The sequence below is a fragment of the Capsicum annuum genome, chromosome 8 (assembly GCF_002878395.1).
Source record: "Capsicum annuum cultivar UCD-10X-F1 chromosome 8, UCD10Xv1.1, whole genome shotgun sequence".
Classification (NCBI taxonomy): Eukaryota; Viridiplantae; Streptophyta; class Magnoliopsida; order Solanales; family Solanaceae; genus Capsicum; species Capsicum annuum.
Window position 1 is genome coordinate 87,385,243 of NC_061118.1, and position 14,849 is coordinate 87,400,091.

At 37.6% G+C, this 14,849-nt stretch overlaps 1 non-coding gene across 1 annotated transcript; it reads right to left on the reverse strand.

Moving 5' to 3' along the window:
* Window positions 1-6,933: 6,933 nt before the first annotated feature.
* Window positions 6,934-7,040, reverse strand: LOC124886790. The gene has a single exon (XR_007044199.1). It is a non-coding gene; the product is annotated as a small nucleolar RNA R71 (small nucleolar RNA).
* Between the last annotated feature and the right edge of the window lie 7,809 nt (window positions 7,041-14,849).

Genomic DNA, 14,849 nt, shown 5'->3' on the forward strand with positions numbered 1-14,849 from the left:
AGATGGATAATACAAAGTTTTTTATGGATACGGACAAGACTTCAGTACGCGTTTCCAAAGCTTCAACACAATATTAGACAAAGGAGTTGGGGATGGATGTCAAACATCTTCAATGCCAATAGAAGGATATGGCACCGACCTAGAATCTGGTAGGGTTTCTGACTACTTTAGCCTTTTGAGATTTAACATTATTTATCCCAAGCCTTTTTGTGAATACCTCTCATCTAGAGATTAGGTCTGATTCTTTAAGAAGTTCTTCGGCTAGAGTTGGATTTGTTGGTGTTCAATAGGGTTCCTTGACTATTTCAAAGTATGGGGTTAGGTTTCTTAAGTGGGCCAGACATATTCCTATGCAATATCATTCGGAGCATGACATGGTGCATAGATTTATTAGAGAATTAGTATTGTCACACTATTCGGTATCGAAGCATTGGATAACAGCAAGGTCTTCTTTCTCTCAGGTTGTTGAACATGCAAGGGCCACAGAGAGAGCATGTATTGGGTCTTATGGGGGTGGCAATAAAAGATCATGTCATCAGTACAAGTGTACTAGTATTTTATTCAAAGTGAGGATCCTCTTATTGGAGGTCAGATTTATTTGTAGCCTATTAATTCTATGTAGGTAATGTTTTAGATTATGAGTGGCTCTCAAGTTAATTGTAAAGGTTTTAGCGAGTAGAGTTCTCATTGAACCTTGGGGAGTATTTTGTATGGGTCTTTAGGCCATGGAGGTCATTCTAGATCTACAGGGCTAGAATCACAGAGTATTCTTGAAGCTTGTTTTGGTTATGGTGAGATTGGACATCGGTCTAGAGAGTACCCCAAATACGAGTTGGTTGTTCAGGTGTATTTAGCATATGTTCCTCATTAGAATATAGTTCTTTAGATGTGTTTATAATTACTGAGAGGATGGTAATTTTAGTAGGGAGTGCCCTCAGTGTTGCTAGTCAACCAGTTCTGTCAGCTTGTGTCTCATGTAAGGTTAGGACTTTGGGGGTTTGCTACGGCTGTGGAAAGATCGGCCACTGGTTGAGAATATGTCCCCGATGTGGGATTATTTGTCATCATCTCATTTAAATTATTCTCATAATATTGTGACCCCGTCTATTAAGGGCAGTGTGATTATTACCTCAATTGATGATTAAGATACTTAGTCCTATTTTGGACCTATTCAGATTCATTCTCCCATGGTCACATCAAGCTTGTCACTTTGGGTTTCATAATGATAGGTTTGCTTTTTTATTTCCTATTGTTACCTTCGTATTTAAGTATATTAGGGTTGTTATACCAATCGATGATTGTATGCCATGGTAGATTTATATTAATTATTGTGTACCTCGATATAGAGTTCATTATCATATGAATATCCCATAGATTATCTCTTTTAATAGTGGATAGAATAAATTAGTGTTGATATTTCCTTGGGAGTGTAGAATTTGGGTTTGAGTCCTATTTACCTTGGCATATTGGCCTTCTTATGGCCCTATAGTGGTACTTATTTTTTATTTTAATTTTTGGGTACCACTTATCTTTTATGCAGATGTTTGTATTACTGTTGATATTATTTTCCTTATGTGATGTTAATAAATCCTTTCTTGGTAGATGGCTAGCCTGTTAGTATCTAGTTAGAATTTCTTTCCCCGCGGTTCTTATTCATTGGATTAGAAAGCTAGAGTGGCTAGATGATTTATACATTACAGAGAGGGGAGGTTGGTTATTTTTATCTTCTATTAGGTATGCTAGATCGATTGTGGGATGGATTATGGTGGTGAAGGTAGGTTGCCCTTTTGTTATTTTGTTGTGGTTCTAGAGTTACAATTAGGTTATGTTGTGTCTGAGGTTGACTAGTTTGGGGTTCGTCCTTATGATTTTACTAGTTCACCTCCTGGTAGTAGTTTTTATGTTGATGTCAAGAATTCCTACATTTGTCTTTTAGGTTTCCTGGGTTCGTATTCTGGTGATGGTTTGTTTTTGGTATTGTTTTGGAGCTGCATACCTTATTCTTTTCATGATGTGGTTCTTATTCTAGTAGAGTTAGAGAGTTTGATATATGTGATCTTTCCTGTGACTATTTCCTAAGGTTGTAAATTGAATGTTCATTTCCTAGATAAAGTATTGAATTGACCAATTTCCTACTAAGGTTGCATCTCTTCGAGTCACTAGAGTTTTGGCTATTACTAGTGCAATTTATAGCTTTGGTGAGTTCTTGAGTATGATTTGGTAGTTCATTCCCTCTAGAGGATATGGAGTTGGTTGCTTGTATATTTAGCCAGTGCATTATCCTCCATGGTAATTTTGTCTTCAGCTATATTTTAGTTTTGGTTTTGGCATGATTCAGTAAGGATATGAATAATTTGGATGGCAAGATCGAATGGGTAATTGACCATGGATTAGTCTCATTCGCTTAATTTTCGATTTGATGCCTTCGAATAATGATTTGGGAGGTTATGACGGATTTTGAGTATGGAAGCTTACCCATCATCAGGTTTGGATTGGGTGGTTGACATTAGGTTATTCAGCCTTGGTCTAAAGAATTTTGCTTGGAGTTTTAAAGCTTGGTGCAACTTTTTCTTAAGAGTTGACTAGATAGGGATTTCATCTATAGGATGTCTAATCCTACCCTTTTCTACTTATTTGATTTTCTTCAGTTTAGATTGATTATGGTTGATAGGTGTTCAAATGATAGTTCGTTGGCACGGTATTGATTCCTTCATCTTTAACCTCGAGTTTCAACTTTTGCTGGGATTTTAGATGATCTACTCAACAGGATTAGTAGGCTTAAGTTGGATTCAGAATGGATTCATCCTTGGTTGATGGGACCTACTAGAGCGGATCATTCTGTGGAGAGTGTTGTGCTACAGATTCCTGGCTTTTAGTTTTGAGGGCCATCCAGAACAGTTGTAGCATTAGCATATATTGCAAGACCTTGGCTGCCACTATTTGTGTGCCTAGGTAGCGCCTTATGGGCATATTATTATGCTTGATTTTATGTATTTTCAGCGATGCAACTTTCATTCTTTGGGTTTACTGTGATAGTATTATGCAGACATGACTCAGGTGATTTTCTTCATAGTTTGGAGTAGATAGCAGGTTTAGAAAGGCAAAAGAACGTTATACTTTGATTCTGAGTTAGTTGCATGACTCATGCCTTTGTAATACTCGTTCTTTTTCTTAGCTTGAAAATCATCTCAAGGAAGTTAGAACTTGTTTTGAAATAAGAATTCATTATTATACATGTGGTATTTCCATAATTTTCACTTCCTCTCACATGGGAAATTGAATAAGATTTCCATCGAAATATAGTTCACCCAAATCCGGTACTCGGACGAAGAGTTAGAACCATTTTAGTGATACAGTGTTTGACCTGAGCCTTCAACGCATCGCAGAGATAGCTCAAATGGTATTTGTCAAATTCCTGTGTTGCTCCACGATAGCTCCGCGTCGCACCACTGTGCAGTTTCCTATTTGTCAATTTCCAGTGACATGGCGCGATAACGCCGCATCGTGCTAAAGGCCCAATTCGGGAAATTTTACTAAAAATTTAATTGTGTCCAGGTTTAAAAGGGTCAATTTGCCCCGCTCCGTATATAAGCTTCCAACCACGGGATTTAGCCCTTATTCATCAAAAATATTGATATTTTTCTCAAATACTCTCAAGAGCTCAAGTTAGGGTTTTCATAGAAGGTCCATTTTCAAGAAGGTTTTACCATCAATCTTCACGAAATCACGAACTAAGGTATTCATAATGTTCATTCATGGGCTCCTTTCATCCATAAAGGCCAAGAATCCCTTTTCAACTACAAGTTATGGATTTTCTTCATGTGTTCATGCTTTGTATGTTCTCTTTCATATTGATAAATGAGGAATTGATTTCTATTCCATGATTTTATGATAAATTCCATGTGGGTTGATTAGTATAGATAAAGATTTATGAAATCTCATGACTAAAACCTTGTATGATGAAATTGGAAATTGAATCATGATGTTTAATTGCTATACCATAAAGTTTACATGTACTATGCCTGCCAAACGTTTGATGAAATACCTAGATGAAGGAAATTTTCCTAACTAGCATGATATCATGAAAATCCCCATAAATGTACAAGTTTATGCCTATTAGACGTTTGACGAAATGCTTTAATAAATGTATTGTGGTGATTATCATGTATTCAAGAATATCAAGTCATGTCAGTTTCCTTCCATCGAGTCTTGGGGGTACTTGTACCCAAAATATTAGTTGTGTGCCTATACCCATGTCATGTTTTTACAATACTCTCAGTCAAGCTATGAACTCTTAGACTTCAGATAGTCTTATCACTCAGGAAAAATCTCCATGATCTCATGACTTAGTCAGTTGTCAGATATCAGTAGTATTCCATCAGCCACAGAAATTTAGTAACTCAGTCCATGTTCAGTTCAGTTCAGTAAATCATGTTTAGTGTCTATTCAAATGGGAGTAGAAATTATCACCGAGTGAACCCAAGGATGGGAACTCACCTGTTATATGAGGGTGTGATTCTTAGAAGCAATCCTTGCATTCTAGAACTATGTAGCCAGCATAGGTTGAGATATTGTAGCCTGCTATATGAGGGTAGATGAGGTCACTTAACATATTATGTAAGGGTTCCCACCATTCTCACTAGAGTTACCTGTTATATGAGGGTTACTCACATATTTTCCTTATGAGTGACACGGTATTGACACCCTTTCAATCAAGGCATAGATTGGACCCCAGCTCAGCTATTATAGCACCTTTAGGGCATGTCAGTTAGAAACTACTTCCCATAGTTTCATACTACATAATCAGGACTGTCAGATACAGTCAATCAGTCTCAGTAATATAACTCAGATATTTCTTTAGATTTCAGGACTGTCAGGCACAGTCAACTCAGACATAGTATGGAACTCAAATAGTTCCATCAGATTTAGGACTGTCAGACACAGTCACCTATGTTATCAGTTATATTCAGATACAATCTTGCATGTTATTAGTTATGTCATGTTATTAGTTTACAGACTCAGTATTCATTCTACCATGGTATCAGTATCACGAAATCACATTGTCAGTTATAGTTACGTATTTATGCATATATTCTTACATTCATGTTAGACAGTCAGTTAGCATTATTCATGCATGTTAAATATTGCATATGTCCTACCTCACACGTATACTCTGTAAATATGTACTGCTTTATGTTACACCATAGGTTCAGAGACACGAGTTCCAGATCAGCAGCAGATTCTAGATTCAGCAGTCAGAGTAGAAGTGAGTCCTCATCCTTTGAGGATATAATAATTTTCTATTATCTCATTGATTAGCTTATTAGTTGGAGTTAGTTGGGGACATATCCCATCAGCTCCTTATTTAGATTCTTCAGACAGTAGAGGCTTTCAAACTAGAGGCAGACTAGATGCAGACTAGATACAGACTATCATGTTTTAGACTTCAGTTTCTTTTGGTTATTCTATTACCCTACACAAATGTTACATTATTCGGTTATGTTAATGATCGAACATTATGGCCTTTCAGTGTATATTTCTACATTATTATGTTATCTTATACAGTATATAGGTACAGATATCAGTTATGGGTTAGCTTGTGGTCCTTCGGGGTTATGAGCACTATATAGCATTTTGGTTTAGCAAATCGGGTCATTACAACCTTCTATTACCCTTATGTTGGATGAGTTTTTGCCTGGTTGTGTTGGTATCGATGTGGTATTAATGTGTTATGGTTTGGTTATATAGATATATGATCTAGCATGCCCATTTGTGAAATAAAAAAGAAAATTCCATTTTTATCCACCCCACTGCATGTATGAATAAAGTGCGTACATCAGTATTTCTTAATTCAGTTGGTAACCAGTTAGTGGTTGGCATGGAATTTTAGTTTTTGAAACATGAGAAAAAAAGTTGGTTCAAAAAGGGATATCGATGGGAAAATCCCTTAGAAGCATCGTTTCTTCTTTGAGGTTTACTAGGAAGTCACGTTCAGAGCATGCTGGTCAGTACCTCATCCCTTCGAGCTTTTGTGATTCTTTTTATCCATTGACTTTTCCGGATGACATTTCTTTTAGTAGTGGATATTGTAATGACTGATCTTAGGCATATCTTTATGTCCAAGAACAAATATTCACCCATGATAGGCCTAGTATTATGAGCTAAAATATGTATTTTTACTGTGTTGGGTGTGAAATTGCATAATTTGAGCTAATGGATATGATTAGTAATGCAGGATGGATTGTTGATTAAGTTTGGATTAATTGAATACATGACGAGAACTAAGTGGTGATTTCTACTGGAGATTGATTAAATGGAGTATAGGGGACACTAGCAATGAGTTTGAAAGCTTGTTAGGAAGGATAGAGAAAGGATAGGAACAACCATCTAAGGAGCACATTATCGAATTCAGCAAGTTTAAATTCATCAAGGAGCTCATTATCTAATTCAGCAAGTTCAAATGGAAAACAAATAGATCCTAATCTTGTTGATCCAATTGATCTAGTTGATCTAACTACTAGACGTGTTCTAGAACCAGTGATTCCAGTTGCCCCTACTCAAGAAGCTGCTAGACCTGTTTGTGAGGTGGTAATCCCACTCATAAACCATGCTACTAATAGCATCTGCAAGCTAAATCCAGGTGGTCGATTTGAATTAAAGCAAAATATGGTTCACTTGTTGAATTCGGATGGGCAATTTTCTAGATTTTCACATAAAGACCCATAGAAGCACATACAGACCTTCTTGGAAATCAGTGATACTTACATTCCAACAGAAGTAAATACTAGCTATGTCAGACTAACTCTCTTCCCCTTTTCTTTAATCAGGCAATCAAAGAGGTGGTTACTTGTTGAACCACTACTCTCCATTACTTATTAGTAATATCTATCCTAGAAGTTCATTATTCAATTCTTTCCATAAGGGAAAACTGCATGTTTGAGAAGAAAAATTTTGAGTTTCAAGCATAAAGAAGGAAAAAACCTCTACCAAACTTGGGAGAGATACAAAGGTATGCTCAGAAATTGCCCTCACCATAATTAGTCTAATGATGTTCTTGTTCATACTTTCATTGAGGGGTTGGAACAAACTACCAAGACTCTCTCGGATTCAGCATCCGAGGGGCAAGCTCTTGAAAAAACATATGATTAATTATATACACTACTGAATCAGATTTCACAAGGGAACCCTAAATGGCATGGTGACTCGATAAGTGCTCCTAAGAAGGTTACAAGTGTATTGGAAGTAGATTAGTTCACTGCGTTATTAGCACAACTTGCTACACTACAAAATCAGATAACTAATCAGTTCAGCAGCATGAATTTAAGGGTCGCACAGCCCGCAGCAATAGCAAATGCAGTTTAATAGGCAAATATATGTGTGATGTTTATGGTAGTAGTGAGCATGCAGCAGATTCATGTTTGGTTAATCCAGATTTTGGTAATTATGTGGGGAATGCTAATCTTCAGGGACAATAGAACTTTGGTAACACCTATAACTCAAACTGGAGGAACCGTCCTAATTTATCATGGAGTGGAAATCAAGCAAAGAACAATAATCACTATAAGGAGCTGGTACAATAAAATCAACAGCAAGTTTATATTAATTAGGAGACAACTCAAACGAGTAACTTAGAGTAGATAATAAAGCAATATCTAGTTTTTCATGTACAATTAGAAGCAAACATCAAGAATCAACAGTTGATTACAAAGAATTTGGAGCTGTAAATTGGTCGGATTGTGGGAGCACCGAACACTATCCCTCAGGGAGGTCTACCTAGTGATATTGAGGCAAATCCAAAATAAGTAAATACAGTAAATAGTAATAGAGGTTTGCAACTAAAGGAGAAAGAAGAGCATGTAAGTCCCATAGCTACTGATGATGATACAAAAAGGAATGAGGAGAAAGTAGTAGAAGAAAAAGCGGCAAGTAATAAAACACAAGTAAAGAATAAGACTCTACCTCTACCCTTCTCTCAAAGGCTTAGGAAGCACCAAGAGGAGACCAGTTATAAAAAGTTTTTGGAGTTTTTAATACAGGTTCATGTCAATCTCCCTCTTATTGATATTTTGCAGAGTGTTCCAAAGTATGCAAAGTATGTGAAACACATAGTGGAAACCAAGAATCGTTTGACAGAGTATGCTACAGTAGAACTTACTGAGGAGTGTACATATAAGATTCAGAACAAATTGCCCACAAAGCTTAAAGATTCAGGTAGTTTTACTTTGTAAATCACCATCGGCCAAGCCATCAATGCTCGTAGAGGGAGATACCTGGGAAGCAGAAGTAGATATGCGTACCAAGTACCCTCACCTTTTCCCCGCCGACTCAGATTAAGATCAAGGTAATAGTTCTTCTTAAGCTTACTCAGTTTCATGATTTGTGTGCATCACTAGCTTAGTATTCACTCTCTTTTTCTTTTTCCTATGATAAGCTTTATATTAAGTACCACCGCATATTCAGTCATGCATTCATGTATTAGATCAGTTATATAGTTATGCATCAGACATTCATTTTCATTGTGAGAAAACTTTGTTCTTCAGAACTTTCAGTTATGCATTTATGAATCAATTACGAATGCATCAGATATGCATGTTTAGTATGTTATGTTCAGCTTGTCAGTCATATTTTTCATGAGATCATGTTCCAGTTATTCATGTTCAGCTCATTGTTTCCCCTCTCAGTCAGTCTTATTTGAGGATGAATGTTCTCAAGGGGGAGATATTGTAATACCCGTGCTTTTTCATAGCTTAAAAATCATCTCAAGGATGTTAGAACTTGTTTTGAAATAAGAATTCATTATTATACATGTGGTATTTCCATAATTTTCACTTCCTATCATGTGGGAAATTGAATAAGCTTTCCATCAAAATATAATTTACCCAAATCCGACATTCGAGCGAAGAATTAGAGCCTTTTTAGAGAGATAGTGTTCGACCTGAGCCTTCAGCGCGTCGCAAAAATAGCTCAAATGGCAATTGTCAAATTCCAATGTTGCTCCACGATACTAGCACATCGCTCCAAACTTCCCGATCATAGACAAGATGGAAACGCAATAGCTCTGCGTCGCGCCGCTGTGCAGTTTCCGATTTATCAATTTCCAGTGACACGAAACAATAATACTGCATAGCGCAAAGGGCCCAATTCAGGAAATTTTACTCAAAATTTAATTACGTGTCCATGGTTAAAAGGGTCAATTCCCTCCCCCCCCCCCTCCATATAAGCTTCCAAATATGGGATTTAGCCCTTATTCATCCAAAATATTAATATTTTTCTCAAATACTCTCAAGAACTCTAGCTAGGATTTTCATAGAAGGTTTAATTTCAAGAAGATTTCAGCATCAATCTTCACAAAATCATGAACTAAGGTATGCATAGTGTTCATTCATGGGCTTCTTTCGTCCATGAAGGCCAATAATCCCTTTTCAACTACAAGTTATGGATTTTCTTCATGTGTCCATGCTTTGTATGTTCTCTTTTATGTTGATAAATGAGGAATTAATTTTTATTCCATGATTTGATGATAAATTCCATGTGGGTTGATTAGTATAGATAAAGATTGCCAAAATCTCATGACTAAAACCTTGTATAATGAAATTGGAAATTAAACCATGATGTTTAATTGCTATACCATGATGTTTACATGTACTATGCCTGCCATATGTTTGATAAAATGCCTAGATGAAGGAAATTTGCCTAACTAGCATGATATCATGAAAATCCCCATAAATGTACAAGTTTATGTCTATTAGACATTTGATGAAATGCTTCAATAAATGTATTATGGTGATTATCATGTATTCAAGAATATCAAGTCATGTCAGTTTCCTTCTATCGAGTCCTGGGGGTACTTGTACCCAAAATATTAGCTGTGTGCCTAGAGCCATGTCATGTTTTCACCATAATCTCAGTCAAGCTATGAAATCTTAGACTTCAGATAGTCTTATGACTCAGGAAAAATCTCCATGATCTCATGACTTAGTCAGTTGTCAGATATCTGTAGTATTCCGTCAACCACAGAAATTCAGTAACTCAGTCCATGTTCAGTTCAGTTCAGTAAATCATGTTCAGTGTCTAATCGATTGGGAGTAGGAATTATCACCGAGTGAACCTAAGGATGGGAACTCACCTGTTATATGGGGGTGTGATTCTTAGAAGGAATCCTTCCATTTTAGAACTATGTAGCCAGCATAGGTTGAGACATCGTAGCCTGCTATATGAGGGTAGATGAGGTCGCTTAACCTATTATTGAGGGTTCCCACCATTCTCACTAGAGTTACCAGTTATACGAGGGTTACTTACATATTTTCCTTATGAATAGCACGGTATTGACACCCTTCTAATCAGGCATAGATTAGACCCCAGCTCAGCTATTATAGCACCTTTAGGGCATGTCAGTTAGATACTACTTCCCACAGTATCGTACTATATAATCAGGACTGTTAGATACAGTCAATCAGTCTCAGTAATATAACTCTGATAGTTCTTTAGATTTCTGGACTGTCAGGCACAGTCAACTCAGACATAGTACGGAACTCAGATAGTTCCATCAGATTCAGGACTGTCAGACACAGTCACCTATGTTAACAGTTATACTTAGATACAGTCATTCATATTATCAGTTATGTCATGTTATCAGTGTCCATACTCAGTAGTCATGCTACCAAGGTATCAATATCACTAAATCACATTTTCAGTTATAGTTATGTATTTATGTATGTATTCTCACGTTCATGTTAGACAGTCAGTTAGCATTATTCATGCATGTAAACCATTGCATATAGCCTACCTTACATGTATACTCGGTACATATGTACTGACGCATTCGTGCTATGGTACTTTCTTTTATGTTATACCATAGGTTCAGAGACATGAGTTCCAGATCAGCAGTAGAATCCAGATTCAGTAGCCAGAGTTGAAGTGAGTCCTCATCCTTCGAGGAAATAATAATTTTCTAGTATCTCATTGATTAGCTTATTAGTTGGATTTAGTTGGGGACATATCCCATCAACTTATTATTCAGATTATTCAGACTGCGGATGCTTTCAGACTAGATGCAGACTATATACAAACTATAATATTTTAGACTTTAGTTTTATTTTGGGTATTCTATTACCCCACACATATGTTATGTTATTCAGTTATGTTCATGATCGAACTTTATGGCCTTTCAATGCATGTTTCCGCATTATTATGTTATCTTATGTAGTATACAGGTAGAGATATCAGTCATGGATTAGCTTGTGGTCCTTTGGAGTCATGAGCACTGTGTAAAATTTTGGTTCAGCAAATCGGGTCATTACAAATATGGTATCAAAGCCAGGCTTTAATAGAGTCCTAGGAAGTCTGAAAGTCGCATCTAGTAGAGTCTTGTGCATGGGTGTGTTGCGTGCCATATTTTTATGCAAGAGGCTATGAGATGTTTAAGAATAGCTTCCCTTATTTTAGTAATCATGTCTTTCCAGTGATCATAATCATAAGTCAGTCTCTCAGTCTAATCCGCTTTTTCTCTTTATTTCAGAACATGCCTCCTAAGAGAAGAAATCAGTCAGCCGCTTAGCCCGAAGAACATTTGGGAGATCATGTTTCTCAAGCGGAGTTTAGGACTATATTTACCACTCTTCCTCAATCAGTTGCTACTCATAATGAATGACCAACAGTTGTTCCGTCCAACCCAGTGGCCAACTCAGCTGCAGCAAAGATTCGGGACTTCACCCAAATGAATCCTCCAACCTTCCTCGGGTCTAAGGTAGATGAAGACCCTCAGGAATTCTTAGATCAAGTTCAAAAAGTGACAGACGTCATGGAGGTGACTACTTTTGAGAGTGCTGAGCTAGCTGCATACAAGTTGTAGGATGTGGCTCATGCTTGGTTCAAACAGTGGAAGACCAAAAGATCAAATAATGCAGGTCCTATAGAGTGGAAGGAGTTTGTCACTACATTCTTAGACAGATTCTTTCCCCAAGAGCTTAGAGAAGCCAAGGTGCTAGATTTCATCAACCTTGGGAAGGGCAATATGACAGTGAAACAGCATTCTTTTAAGTTTACTCAATTCGGCAGGTATGCCCCTCATGTGGTTGCAGACAGTGGATCTAAGATGAGCAAGTTTGCTTCAGGAGTGAACGACAGCATGGTTAATGAGTGCAGATCTGCCATGCTGGATAGTGACATGTCCTTAGCTAGACTAATGACCCATGCTCAGCAGATAGAGGAGCAAAAAATTAAGCAGAGGGAAAAGCAAAATAAGAGAGCAAAGAAAGGTAGTTTCAACTTCGCTCAGCCTAAGTAACAAGGAGGAAACCGTTCTCAGTTTCTTCCTAAGTATCAGTTCCAGCTCCCTCTACAGCCAGTGCTCCAGTTCCTAAGTTTAGAGAGGGTAACAAAGATATAGCACCAGGCTCTAAGACCTAGGGCAATGTTAGTAGTGCCCGCACCTATCCTCTTTTCTAGACTTGTGGTAAGCACCATCAAGATATTTGTAGAGCAGGTAGTGGCATTTGTTTCCATTGTGGTAAGCCAGGTCAAAGAGTTAGAGACTATCCTCAGCCAGGTCCTCAGAGTCAACAGAATTTCTCCTCAGTTCAGTCTGGTCGCCCAAAACAGCAAGGTACCTCTTCCAGTGCTGCTAGTGGGAAACACTCAAATCTTCTCTATGCTCTTAAGACTCAACACGACCAGGAAAGTTCTCCTAATGTAGTTACTGGTACGTTACAGATCTTTCATGTTTATGATTACGCTTTGCTAGATTCAGGAGCTTCCTTGTCTTTCGTTACTCCTTGTATAGCAGTTGGTTTCAGAATCAGTCCTGAAATTCTAGTGAAACCTTTCTCAGTCTCTACCCCAGTGGGTAAAACCATCATAGCCCAGTGGGTATATAGGAACTTCCCAATTATGATTTTTCAGAAAGTCATATCAGCAGATTTAGTCAAGTTAGAGATGAATGATTTTGATGTCATTGTCAGCATAGATTGGCTCCGTTCCTGCTATGCTACAGCCAATTATAGAAATAGAATATTTCAATTTCAGTTCCCAAATTAACCCATCCTAGAGTGGAAGGGTAGTGTATCCTCTTTCAGTTGTTATCTTGTTTCCTACCTTTGGGTAATACAAATAATATCTAAAGGGTGTGTTAATCATCTATTTCATGTTAGAGATTCCAGTTTCGAGGCTCCCAGTCTCAAATCAGTCCCAGTAGTGAATCAATATTTAGATTTCTTTCCCAAAGATCTTCCAGGAATTCCTCCCAAAAGGGAAATAGACTTTGGTATTAATCTTCTTTCAGACACTCAGCCTATCTCTATTCCTCCATATAGAATTGCACCAGCAGAACTTAGAAAACTAAAAGAACAGTTGAAGGATCTCTTAGATAAGGGATTCATCAAACCCAATATTTCCCTGTAGGGCGCACTAGTCTTATTCGTGCGTAAGAAAGATGGTTCACTCAGAATGTGTATCGATTACCGTTAACTCAATAAAGTCACGGTCAAGAACAAGTATCCTCTTCCCAGAATCGATGAATTTTTTGACCAACTTTAGGGTGCCAGTTATTTCTCTAAGATAGACCTCAGATCCTACTATCATCAACTCAGAGGTAGAGAAAGTGACATCCCAAAGACAACTTTCCATACGCGGTATGGTCACTTTGAATTTCTAGTCATGTCATTTGGTCTTACCAATGTCCCAGCCACTTTTATGAACTTGATGAACCATGTGTTCAAGAAGTACTTGAACATGTTCATCATAGTCTTCATAGATGATATTCTAGTCTATTCTCGCACTGAGCATAATCATGCAGACCATCTCAGAATAGTACTCCAGACTCTCAGAAATCATCAGTTATTCGCCAAATTTAGTAAGTGCGAATTTTGTCTAAGATCAGTAGCATTACTTAGTCATATTTTTTCTAGTGATGACATTAGAGTAGATCCTCAAAAGACCAAAATAGTAAGAAACTAGCCTCGCCCTATTTCTCTATCAGCTATCAGGAGTTTCTTGGGTTTGGCTGGCTATTATAGACAGTTTGTTGAGGGATTTTCTTCTATTGCATCTCCTATGTCTAGATTGACTCAGAAGAAGGTCAATTTTTAGTGGTCAGATTCATGAGAAAAGAGCTGTCAAGAATTGAAGAATCGACTCACCTCAGCTCCAGTCTTAGCTCTTCCAGATGGTTCAGATGGGTTCGTAGTGTATTATGATGCATCCATAGTAGGTTTGGGTTGTGTCCTCATGCATCATGTTAAGGTCCTAGCCTACGCCTCCAGACATCTTAAACCCCATGAGAGGAATTATTCTACTCATGATCTTGAGTTAGCAGTCGTAGTCTTTGCCTTAAAGATTTGGAGGCATTATCTCTATAGAGTTTATGTAGATGTCTTCACAGATCATAAGAGCCTTCAGTATGTTTTTTCTCAAAAATATCTCAATCTTCATCAGAGAAGGTGGTTAGATCTTTTGAAAGATTATGACTTGAGTGTCCTCTATCATCCAGGCAAGGCCAATGTAATGGTCGATGCTCTCAGTAGACTCTCTATGGGTAGTGTTTCTCATATTAATGATAGTAAGAAGAAGTTAGTCCAGGAAGTCCACCAGCTTTCCAGACTAGGCTTTCGCTTAGTCGACTCTTCAGAGGGAGGTGTATGTTTTTAGAGTAGCTCAGAATCATCTTTAGTTTCTGAGGTGAAAGAAAAGCAAGATAAGGATCCTAGCCTTGTAAAGCTAAAAGAGTTAGTTAAGAATCAGAAAATAGAGGTTTTCTCCCAAGGGGGAGATGGTGTCTTTCGTTGTCAGGGTCGTCTTTGTGTTCCTGACATAGATGACATAAGGCAATGAATTTTTGAAGAAGTGCATAGTGC